This window comes from Temnothorax longispinosus, chromosome 1, assembly GCF_030848805.1.
Source record: "Temnothorax longispinosus isolate EJ_2023e chromosome 1, Tlon_JGU_v1, whole genome shotgun sequence".
In the NCBI taxonomy this organism is placed as follows: domain Eukaryota; kingdom Metazoa; phylum Arthropoda; class Insecta; order Hymenoptera; family Formicidae; genus Temnothorax; species Temnothorax longispinosus.
In genome coordinates, this window is record NC_092358.1 from 17,520,641 (window position 1) to 17,533,803 (window position 13,163).

The 13,163-nt window shown below is 33.1% G+C and overlaps 1 protein-coding gene across 2 annotated transcripts in view; it reads left to right on the forward strand.

Moving 5' to 3' along the window:
* The first annotated feature begins 1,691 nt into the window (after positions 1-1,691).
* LOC139812733 (metabotropic glutamate receptor 8) overlaps positions 1,692-13,163 on the forward strand; it is a 176,442-nt gene continuing 164,970 nt past the window's right edge. The window contains exon 1 of one of the 2 annotated variants that reach the window (XM_071777814.1): positions 1,692-2,278. The gene's annotated coding sequence lies outside the window, so the exon portion shown is untranslated. Of the gene's footprint in view, positions 2,567-13,163 lie in introns of both variants that reach the window. The other variant, XM_071777805.1, reaches the window with a different exon arrangement.

Sequence of the window (13,163 nt, forward strand, 5' to 3'; positions counted from 1 at the left end):
GAAATATTAATATAGCAATGATAAATTTATCCATTTATTGAAAGAAAGTAGAAATCTAATTTCTGATATTCTCTTAAAACAATGAACGCTAAATTATTGATGTGTTAAATTTTTTGCACGCTGAAACAATTTATCAAAGTTTCACGAGGATAGAAATGGAAAGAATTATATATTATTTCCTAATTCTCTACTTATAGTTTTATTATGTCGAATTGGTGTCTTACATGAAAATATTTAAACTATGCACGCAAATCTAACAAATCAGAATAAGTTTTCTTTTATGCTCAGTCAACATTTTCTTGTGGGATACAGCCGTTCTAAAGCCCTGATTGTGAATAGCTTTTCAATTTTACAGCTACGGAATAAAATACGTATAGGTACGTAAAATATTTTGTGTGTGTATGAATGTGTTTGTATACGTGTGTGTGTGGGAAAAGGGAGGATATGCATAGACGTGAAATATGTATCTACGCATATCTAATACTTTTTATAAGTATTTCCGAACATATTGCTGTGCAGTGGCATGAAATAATATTTAAACATGAGTGATATATGTAAAATGGGGCACGCAACAGAAATAACTTTAATAACTCTATAAATATTGAAAATTTTTAGACAAATATTGCAAAGGTAAATAATAAAAGAGCTGCTTTTTTGCATATTTATCAATCGACTGAAATAGCATACGTTGTTATATAATAAAGGTAAAGACTAATCAGCTCGCTACGTAATTGTATTTTACCTATTCGATCGATTACATGAATGAGTAGTCTTATAATTTTTTATTTTATATATTACATTAAATTTAACGTTTCAACACAAAACGCATGTAGTGACGCTTAAGTCGGTAATAGATAATAAACACAGTAAACACGTACGTGTTATTTATATTGTTGTTTATTTTGTACAGGACACATCCTGCTGTCCAGCTTTCTTGGTTAGTATTTAATACGTATAGTTTATACATATATTCGAGAAATGTTCATCGATATTCACTACTACGTCAATACTTTTTACCTATTTTAGACAAAAGCTTGATTTAATTATAATAACGTGAAACTTTATGAAAACGTTCTTGATAATTAAAATGCATTGAAAAGCACTTTCATAAAATACAGTAAATATCTAGAGTTATAATTAAATTTAATAAACATAATATTTGACAATTATGTACAATAATGTACAATAATTGTTTTCACGAGTTTAAATAGAACAGAATGAATTAAATTAAGTATTACTTTTATGTGTGTATATGCGCGCACGCGTGTGTGTTTATGTGTTAATAGGCTAGTCAATATTTGATATTTACGATATAAAATATTAGAAGACAAAATGTAGAGAATTTATTACACATTTTTACGAAAGTATACTTGTAGAGAAAAATGAAAATTTATTTTATTAAAACCTGAAATACACTCCGCTTTATCTTGTTGTCCTACTATATAATAAGTCAAATAATGATATTTTCGTATAATATAGAACAATTACTTTCCTTGTAATCTTGAAGAAGTTTAGACTCGATAAGACTCGGTAAAAATTGCACTTTTTCTCGAGAAAGAGCAAACATTAGTTTTTATTAATACGCACATCCCCGTTAGCGTAATATCCGCCGTAGCATTTTCTATTTTCAGTTTATATATTTACGTTAGTTACATTTCTTTCCTATTTTTTGTCCTTTACATTACGTTACAAAAAACTGACTAGATTTTACTTTGCGTACTGTTTAACTCTCGGTTGTCAGTTAACTCAATGACGAGGTGAGACAATGATGATGACGACGCGACGTTCCGTCGTCGTCGCTCGCATTTCGACGAGCGCCGATGAAAAGTCGATCGATCTGTACGGGGGTGGATCGACGGGAGCTTCGCTTTTTGAAACGTGGCCCATCCCTCTCGGGCAGCCGGTATAACCCCCCACCGGTAGCGCTTGCGCCCCAGCGTTTCCTATAAGAGGCTGAATACCGCTCGCGCGGATTTCAGTCTGACCCGCGGTACCGGCGCCGCGGTCGTCGTTGTGCGTCGTTACGAAATCACCCTCTTCGAGGACAATATTCTTCTTCCCCGTCATGATGCTCCCCGGTCTCGACTGAGAGCGAGCGAGAAACAAAGAGAGAGGGCGAGCGAACGAGAAGAACTCCTCTTTTTTCAATCCTTTTCTCTCCCGTCACCGATAAATCAAGCAACGTTGTCTCCGTCGTCGTCGTCGTCGTTGTCGTCGCCGCCGTCGCCGTCGCCGTCGCCGACGTCAGCAACGACGTTGCTTCTCCTGGACGACCAGCGTACGTTGACATAAAAAGAGACCAACAGTATTGCGAGCGGCAGTAGTTCTTTCTGTTGTTGCGTAAACGTGGTAGTGGCAGGAATCCTGTGGGATTCTGGAGCTCTCCGCTGAATCTCTCTCTTCTACGCGGGCATGTGATTGTGTCCTATATGTGTTACTTAACTGATAGTGAACGCGAACTCTTATAGTGATGTATTTTGCGTTGCTAAATAGTGGAATCGTCGACGGAGACGGAGCGCGATCGCTTTTCGGTGTTCGATAGCCGGATATGCGTCTATCCTGATTGGTAAACTCTGGACGAAGCTGTCTATAGCTGTTGTGTTTTGCGCGACGAATATATTCCTTTCGTTTATTTCCATGGTGGATGATATATGCTGTCGTTTCTTCTTTTTTATGTTGTTATTTGTTGTTGCTGGATGTCAATTTATTATAAATTGCTGTTCGATGGCGGAATGAAGATTTTTCGTTGCTGTATCATAAATGCGTTTACTCTGCGTTGGTTAGACTGTATGCGTATTCTTATTTGGTAGTTAATTAATTGATTAGTTGTTTAAATAAAAATATTTTAACATATGGAGTATAATATTTTAAACAGTGTTGTAGGTTTTAAATACAGCGCAGTGAATTAATAGAAATCAATGCTAAATTTATTTAATCCTATTAAAATTTATCAAAAAACAACAGTTTAAATAAACTTGCTTTATAATAAATGTGAAAAATTTATCATCTTTAATCTATTCTTTAACATCGTAAAATTTCTCGTATCTGTTGCGCGCGACGAGAAACAGTTTGCGAGAACGTCCCCAACAAATTAATTTAGTTAGTTAAAACACAATTAAACTCTTACTCCTCCCCCAGTCTATCTTTGAGTTTAAAGTTTACGAGATCACGTTGCGCACAGTAAAAAAATTCAACTGCCCTATTTTTTTGTTGGTCGTTGGTTGCCGCGAGAGAGATTCGAGGAGGAATAGAATGTCAGGATAGTCCCTCTCCATTTTAGTTTGGAAACTAGAGAGTGGATAGGGATGACGACAGTGCATTTGGCGCGGACGTTTGTTTCTCACTCGCTGCCTGCTATGGCGAATGCGAGGCGAACACTACCGTTCCCCGTTCCCCATTTTGTCGCGATACGTGCCACTAGCGATGCTTCTCCGATGCTTAACGTACTAAAACCGTTGGTCATGTTGATATCATTTCCGTCCGGCAACTTTTTCAAATAAATTCATCGCGCGGAATTGTCCGACTATCGTCTCAAAAGAGATTCCCTTTCGCGATTTTTTTGGGTGCATAATATTATTTACTGGTTTGAAGCAAAAACGTCATTCGCGAGATGAATTTGTTTTCTTATCGAAATTTAACAAGTCGTAGCTTTTTTTGAAAAATTTAAAAAACTTTTAAAATGATATTTAAAAGATATTTTTATTATAGCGTTCTCGCAAATAATATTCAGCGACGAGATTTTCAAGAGCTAAAATGTGAAATATCATATTTGATCTGATGAGGTTTCCCAGGAAACCAGCGCATCTTATTTTCGCAATTCACTTCGACGCAAATGCGATACCATCTCAGAAACATCTCAGTAATATCTCCGCTATCGAATAGATTTCGGCTAAAAAACAAAAGTGGATCAACTACAAACGAAGGAATAAAGCTCCGCTTATCGAGAAAACCATCGATGAGCGGTAAGATATTATTGCGGGATATCGATTGCATGGAAAAGCATCGCATTGCAAGGATTATTTAATGGCGTTTTGTTTTCCTTCAAAATTTCATTAATTATGTAAGGCTAACAGAACTACGAAATTTAGCTCTAAAGACCATTTTTTAAATTCTCATATATATCCTAAATTAAAAATTATGATATTAAAAAGGGGAAATTAAATTAAATTAATTATAACAACTGAGTTAAATCAAGGTGACAAACACTCAATGCAAATAAATAAAATGCTATCGAAACCGTTCTTATTCACACTTATAACGAATACTGACTGCTGTTCGTTAGTGCTGTTTACTAATTTTATAACCTTCATCAGCATGCAATTCAGTTTGTCACGAATCTTAGCTATTGCATGCAAAGCGCATGCATCCTTTCTTAATGTACACAACGACGCGTCGCATCCAAATGTGCGGCGACAGGTGCCCATTTAATGCCTCGCGACATGATATTCAGCGGGAGTACATACATCTCAGGAAATTGATAATGGTCTGTCTTCACCCATTTCATCCCCTTGCATTAATAGTTGGTGCAACTGTGGGAAAATGTAATTGAAACAATCGCGATCGAATCGATATAATACTCGAAGCCTCGGCTTCTATCAAGCACGTGGTCTATAATTTATGTGCGTCACGGAGGCGAGCATAATTCATGGAGATGGTAGAAGCTGAAGGCCGATATCCTAAAGAGAATTTACTTTACGCGATACACGAGCAATGTAGGCCATCTCAGGAATCGTTTTCTACAGATTGCTCGCAGAAATAGGCGGTTAAACTATATTATATAGCTTAGCAAAAGTTTGAACGTAATTTTTTTTGGAACATTTAAAAATTAAATTAAAGATATATTGGTTTTACATTATCTCTTGACAATAAATATAGAAATTGCTATTAAAACAAAGTCCAATGGCAGTTTAATTATATTTATTATTAGTGATTAGAGAATTATTTTATCCATTTTTACTTTTAAAGCTCAAGTTGCTAAAACGATTGAATTTTTTATTACTCATATTTCCAAAATTATAGTCTTGATAGTGAAGTATATTCTTAAATTAGCTGTTGGCATGCGTGATTCTTCTTTAAAGGAAATATGCGATTTCTACTATCTATAATAGATAGTTATCTCGAATATAATATATCTAAGATTCTTGGATATTGATTTTTAAAATGAATGATTTTATGTATAATTATAATATATTTTGGAAAAGTTAAAAACCTCGATCCTTTTTTATTTAATAGATAAGTTTATCAGCCAACACTACTAGTGTTTAAACAGAATATAACAAATTAACATTGCTCCCTTTAGCAGAAAATAGTTCTGATAAGTTTTTTTGTATATGTACAATATATGATGTGACTTAACTTGGAGTGTGCAGATATTTATTACGTATGGCAGATGCTCAATAACATCGCATATACAACGGTAATGCGCGACAGGAGAAATATGCCTGAGCAACCCATAAGTCGTGGTATCCATCTGTGCCGAAAATTATTTATGATGTTGCCAAACACATGTATGCAACGATTTTTATGCCTTATAAAAATTTTATGATAAAAATTTTATACTGAAATACGACGGAAATATATTTAATCAAATTTTAATATGATATTATTATATGAAATCAAATCTGTTTCGCGCGCGCGCGTATATTGTTACTCTGTATTATATTATAACAAATCCGAATAAAAAGTTCCTTTTTGAAAATTTTCTTTTAATTATTTTCATATTTTTCACTTTTTCAGTATTTTTATTACATATGCTTTAGCTTGATAATTATAATATATTAATATACATAAAATCAAATTTTACTTTTTAATTCAATTTAATTTAATTTTATGCAGTCTGCGTAAAAACATAAAGATCTTTGCCTATAATCTTTTGTGAGATCCTAATACGCTACTTTTATCGCGATCGTTACATCGTGAACGTTGTGTAGGACAATAAGATAAAATAGTAAAGTAACTTTTGGAAGGAGATGGATCGTTATCGAGGGAAGCAGCCTTGTGCGCTGTACGAATTCGATAGGGAGACTACGAGGAGACATTTGTCGGTTTTATGAAGATGCATTGGGAGTTGCCAGTACCAGTATTGATCCCATAAACTTTGATCAGACTAATGTTAATCTTTGAAATGGCTATCATTCAAAACGAACGTGGTTTAAACGAGGCGAGGTCGAAGATCAAGTTAAATCTCTGCTAAACCACTTATTGTTAGCGATCGCCACGAGAGAATTCGCTTTGCAATTCTGTTCGTCTTATCTTCGGATCAGTGACCTCACAGTGGAGCAATGGCGCTAGCTAAGAGAATAATGAGGTACATCCAAATAAATAAATAAAAAAAAAAAAAAAAAAAAAAAAAGCACAAGATATTATCTCAAGTGCGATCCAAAATCTCTGCAAAATCAATTTTAAATACGATTTCATAATTATAAGATAAATAACATTCATTCATAATTATAAGATAAATAACATTCAATATCCAAAACTTGAAGAATTTAAGACAAATTAATACAAATTTACAAAAAAAGTTCTTACATTTTAAATATTGTATAGGTATGTATTTATATATATGCATGAAGCAAATAAATTTAATAAAATTTTTAATTTGCAACTTGAAAATTTGTTTATTATTCAGTACATTTAAAATAATATTTAATTTGCTCGTCAATCAAACGCGTGTTTTTTAAATATTGAAATCTACGGACGAAGTCTCAAAGGCAATGATTGACTGGCAATCAATCGCGCTTCGTTATACATGATAATAGCGATGAAAACGCTATTCGTTTCACATAACGATTCGTTTCACATTACACACATAGATTTGCTCTGTGTTGAAACGTACAAATTTATCTTCAAGGTTGAACACCGCACCGAAGAAACGGTAATTCGCATTTATAAATTCGTCGGACTGCATTCGAGTGTCGACGAATGTACATACGTCATGCGGAAGCCAGAGTATACGTACGCAAACTATCTCCCGAAATAACTTATACTGGAGAGAGAGAGATAGGGAGGCGTGGAGTTTCTTTCGGTGCTTGTTCGCTTCGCGTTTCAGCACTGCACCATAATGTAACGCGACAGATAATAATGTAACGATATGAGTTTCGTCGTACGGCGTCACCGCGAAATTTATACAGTCGTCACGCTCCACTCGCATATCGCGTATCCAATTTGTTCGCATCACCGCGCGTTCTTGTTCTCCCTCCGCATATTCCGCGTTTTATAAAGTTTATCTTGCAACGTGGAATTTAAGGTGTTAAAATGTAATTGTCCTTTCGACGTACGCGTAACGGCGCGTTCAGCGAAATTGTTGCATATGCGGTTTGCCCGTAGCGTTAATCCCATCAGCATTTGCCCATGTCTCTCTTCCACGTCTATAAATTGGGCTTTGATATTGGGGATTACGCAGGACAAGCCTCGAATCATTAAAGCGAGATGAATATTGATTGTTAAGGATAATACTGAAACGATCATGATACAACGAAATTTACAATAGCCAATTATTACTTATGTATTAACTACGTATTAACTATATATTAACTGTATGTACATTAACTCATGACATAAATTTAATATTCGCACCGATATTAGCCACCGCGCGATGTACATTTCGAGATAAATCACCAGCCAGTCAAATATATCGGCGTTCTCATGATTCCCAACAGTCACATTTAAATTCGCGACAGTTTCGGATGAACTTTCTTGTTTTTGTAACTGTTGGTCACGGCGCAGCTGTCAGCTATTCCATCAAAAAGAGTAAGGTAGGAATATACCGCACGTTAATATGCAAATTAGCGAAATGTATAAAAAGCGCAAAGGTAATTCAAAATAGAGAAGATTTCTTTTGTTTGCGTCCGGCATAAATTTGAATTTTTTATCGGCGAAAAATCAACTCTTTATCTCGGGCAGCGAGAGAATCCCGTGTGACGTGATAACTTACGTAAATTCACACTTCATTGCATTTGCATCATTCGTGCAATACATATATTTGAGCTTTCGTATATATACACATTATGTCATAATGAATAGTTAAACGTTTTGAATTTGTTATGCAGAATGCTTGAAATTATAATATAATAATAATAAATTCAGCCCCATTAACAAATTTGAAAAAAAATGGCAATAATATTGATGATCATCGGCTTTAAGCAATTAAATTATTGAGAAAATCCATTTTTGTAAAATAATAAAATTTTTATATAATTAACCTTAAAGTAAAATTATCAATTTATAACACAAATTAACAACTTTACTACTAAAACAATTTAATTTACTATATTGTTAAGGAAGCGAAAAGGCGAGAAGAAAGATTTATATTAACATAATAAAATCTCTATACTATACTATACTAACTAATAACTAATTACTATACTACCTAACAAGAAAGATCCCCAATTCAGAAATTCGCAAAATTATAAAACTTTAGCAATATATAGAGGCTGTCCTGATATGTAATAATCTATTCTTTTGCTGCTAGAATTTACTCTAAAGGGGATAAATGAATAAAGTTAAGTAAAATCCACATTAATAGATATGTATTATAAAGTATTATTAAAAAGTCATGTTGAAAATATTAAAATATTAAGAATATATTCCTCCTGCTTTATACATTTTTTATGATTTTTTGAAAACAATTAATAAGTTTTTTAATCGATAAATTTTATTAAAAGAAATAAGTATCTGATATAAAATTTTGTCTAATTTTTTTTATTAGTAAACAATAAAACAAAAATGAAAAATAAGCCAACTTCCAGAGGTTGATTTTATCAACGTTTGTGAATTGGAGAGCCAAAAAAATAGTTTATTACGTATCAGAATATCCTCTAATGTATTGCCAAAGTTTTACAATTTTTCGAATTTTTGAGTTAAGAAGTTTTTGAGAAAGAATAGGGATCTTCCTCTGTAAGAAAATATACAGATTGTTTTTTTAAAGGTATAATATTATTAATTATCTTATATTTAAACGTACCTACGCTATTACTTTATCCGAATTGTTAAGCAGTTACAGTTCAATCTTTAATGAGGATTGTAGGGGGAAAACTTATTCCAACTAATTTTGAACTAACCGCTTGCGATTTTTAGAGTAAGTAAGGTAGGTCATCGTACGAAGTTTTTAAATGGGATTAAAGTTAATTCGAACCAATCACCAAGTTCGTCGGTAATCAGCTGTGTAAAGATCCTACGAATTTTCAAGACAAATTTTCGTTCTCGCGGGAAGGCGCCTAAGATGGAAATTGAAATAATTGAAGAGGTATTCATGTTGGCCAAAGCAAAGTTAATTAATCGCTTTAGTTAGCCAGTTTCACGTAGAATAAATATAGAATGATCCATGTAAATGAAAGAAAATTAAGAAAATGAGATATTTTTAAAATTTTTCTTTTTCTTTCTTTTTCTCTTTACCTCTCTCTCCTCCTCTTTTTCTGTTCCCTCTTTTTTCTTTCCTCTATCATGTATATATGTGTGCGTGTATGTCATGTTTTATATTTATTTACTTTTATTCGTATCTTAATTTTTTTTAGCGTTTTTACTGCAAATTTATATTTTGGATGTAACTTTATATTAATTTTTTTGAACTTTTACACAAAAAAGTCGAGAACAAATAAATTTCAACACTTCAACGCTGCGATTGCTGCAAGCATATTGATATTTTGAACATGAAAAAAGCTCTGTTCAGTTTTTTATGGAAAAAAAGCCGAGGGCGTCAATGGGCAAAGTTAAAATGTTAAGAGAATGAAAGTCGCTATTGCTATCCTGTTACAATATACAAATCAAAGAGAAAAATTGCACAAAGAGAGAAAAGTATAAAACCTTATATATACAGGGTGTATCATTTTAAGTGATGCAGCTGAATATCTCTTAAAGTAAAAGAGATTGGAAAAATTGTTTCAGACAAAAGTTGTTTGGTTCGAAGGGGGACATAAGATGGTGTCATTGGTTTGACCATGGATGGTCGTTTAAAGCTCACGTGAACGACACCTTTAATTTCTTAAATGGAAACCCCTATTTTTCAATGCATATTCTTGTAGCTAATCTCGAGAGCTTTTCAAAACACTATAATAAAGTATTTTTTCGTTAAAAACTTTTGGAATTAGGAGGCTTGAAAGTTCTAGTATTTTGACATAAAATACAAAATATCTTGTAAAACATTAATTTTTTGGTAATACTTAATACTTACCTTAATACTTTTATGCACAGAATAATGAGACGAATCAATTGGTATGAAAAAAAGACATGGTTGCTTTCAAGAAAAAGTATGCAGATGCGTGTTGCAAATTACATATTTTTTCTTAAACGAACTATGCCTTTTTTTATACCAATTGATTTGTCTCATATTCTGTGCATAAAAGTATTAAGGTAACATTACCAAAAAAATTAATGTTTTACAAGATATTTTGTATTTTATGTCAAAGTACTAGAACTTTCAAGCCTTATAATTCCAAAGTTTTTAACGAAAAATACTTTATTATAGTGTTTTGAAAGTTCTCGAGATTAGTACAAGTATATGCATTGAAAAATAGGGGTTTCCATTTAAGAAATTAAAGGTGTCGTTTACGTGAGTTTTAAACGACTATCCATGTCAAACCAATGACATCATCTTATGTCCCCTTTCGAACCAAACAACTTTTGTCTGAAACAATTTTTCCAATCTCTTTTACTTTAAGAGATATTCAGCTGAATCACTTAAAATGATACACCCTGTATATTATAATATATATATATATATATATATATGATGTGTGGGTGTGTGTGTGTGTGTGTGTGTGTGCGTGCGTGCGTGCGTGCGTGCGTGTGTGTGTGGTGTGTGTGTGTGTGTGTGTGTGTGTGTGTGTGTGTGTGTGTGTGTGTGTGTGTGTGTGTGTGTGTGTGTGTGTGTGTGTGTGTGTGTGTGTGTGTGTGTGTGTGATTCAGAGCATTCATGCCAGCCGTTTTTCTAAAAAAAAGTGATATTACAAGAATTAGGAAATAAATTTTCATTACTGACGGGCACTCAAAGTAATTATTGTTAGTGGTTCTATTTTTTGGGACAAACCGGATGTAGAGGTATGTAACTGGGTCGGATCAAAGTGGCGCAGAAAGATGTACGCTGCTCTAATGAGCCGAAGATCCGAGTTTAAATCCGACAAAAAATCGTCGGTTTTTATTCGATCACCACCTCTCGGCGACACACTGAGAGAGTATCTTTTGCCACGAGCCCTCTATATTTGAGGACTGGTCCTCCAGATTGGAGGTTGGGCGCTAGGCTAACAACCTGTCCCGTTAAAAAAATTATTGTTAAGAAACCAGAAGAGAGGCCTCAGATTTGACGAAGGCTGTGGATCGATCTTCAGCTATAGTGCCATTGAAGTAGAAGAGAAATTCGATGAATTAAACAGTTCTTCTTCGATTTAAACAGTCTTGAAATTTCAAATAGTAACGTGAGTCGAGTAGGATTAAGGTATCGTTAGACAGAGCTTTGAAAAAGAAATAACTTTTACTACTTAATTCAATTATCTCCTACAGGTCTCGAGAAAAATGTTCGAATGTGTAAATGCCTGCAATAATTAACAAATGCTTGAAAGTGTCTTCGCGCTAGTTTCTAACTGTTGACAATATGGATGACGTCGGTGTCAACAGAAAGTTAGAAAAACTAGCACGAAAACATGTGCTGTCGAAAACCATTCAGTACAGTTTTGCTTTGGTTGTCCTGTGGTTTTGATGACATTTACCCGACTCTATAAGCATGTCGAAACCTTCTTCATTTCAGAACAATATTATTTTCTTCGCCGATGACAAATCAAAACTGAACTAAATTATATATGTACATATGTATATGTATGTAATTAAACTATACAGGGTGACCCATTTTAAATGCCTACCTCAAATATAATATAAGGAAAACTTCGTAAAAAAAACTTTTTTTTTAATATCTCAAAAAGTATTAGGCAAATAAAAAAATGTTTTAGACAAAAGTTGTTCAAATTAATTGGTAGAAAATTATGATACAATAAAAAATGGGGGTTTTTATTTAAAAAATTTGACTTGAGCCCAGTAGGGCTCAGCACGGGCCCCGGGCCCAAAATCTAATAAGATCCTCTATTAGCCCCCTTTAAATCCTCCAACTTTTATCTGAAACATTTTTCTTTAAAATGTATTGTTCAAGAGATATTTGCACTATGCATTTAAAATGGGTCACTCTGTATATGATCTCCTATTGTTTACTATTCCGATTGCAACCATTAAAATGAAAAATAAAATCTTTTCTTATAAACAAAATATTCACAGAACATATTTTGTTTTATTCATTCTATATAAATTTGTTTTAGACATTCTATATCAATAAAATAACATTTTTTTAAATATTTGCCTGAACGTGTTGTCACCAATAGTAACATTCCACGCTGATCTTTCGCTTGTTATGTATTTCGCGCTTGTTGGAAATCTACCAGATCGATAATCGTCCTGCTGATATATACATATATTGCAAATGCAATATGCAAGTGATACACAGCTTCAGATGAGGCTAGAGATTGAAAATGTTGCTTCATCAGGTATATCACTAAAAAAGTGTGTATAATAAATGGTAAATTAATGAAAACGTAATAGAAACACAAAACGAGTAACAGATATGTACTCCTTGATAAAGATTGTATTTTTTTAAGTTATTTTGTAATAATCGAATAGCAAAATGCTGTTGCAGAAGAACAATTGTAAACTATTTTATAGATACAGCTTTCTTCAATATAAAAATATGAATATAAATATATATTTAGCTTCTATCAGCATTGTAGGTAGCAAATCACATGCTTACACAGGTCTCACGCGCGCGGCAACATACCCCATCCCTACATACGTTTGATTTCAGTCATTTTCTTACAATAAATTACTGTTGTTCCTCAAAATGACATGTCGTATAGTAATAGAAACTTTTCTTTTAACTAATAATACGTTACTTTGATTTACTTCTTAAGCTGAAGAGCATTAATATTACGATATTTTGAAACGCTCGAAAATTAACTTGCTACCTTTTAAATTAGATTTTTCTCTTTTTCTATTGTGTAATACTTGTTTGATTTAAATAAAACTTTGGAAAAAACACCTATATATTATAAAAGAGATATTTTGTGATAACTTTTCCATTATTTCTTTCGCTAAATACATAAACAAAACGCATTGCCAACTCTATTGTGCCA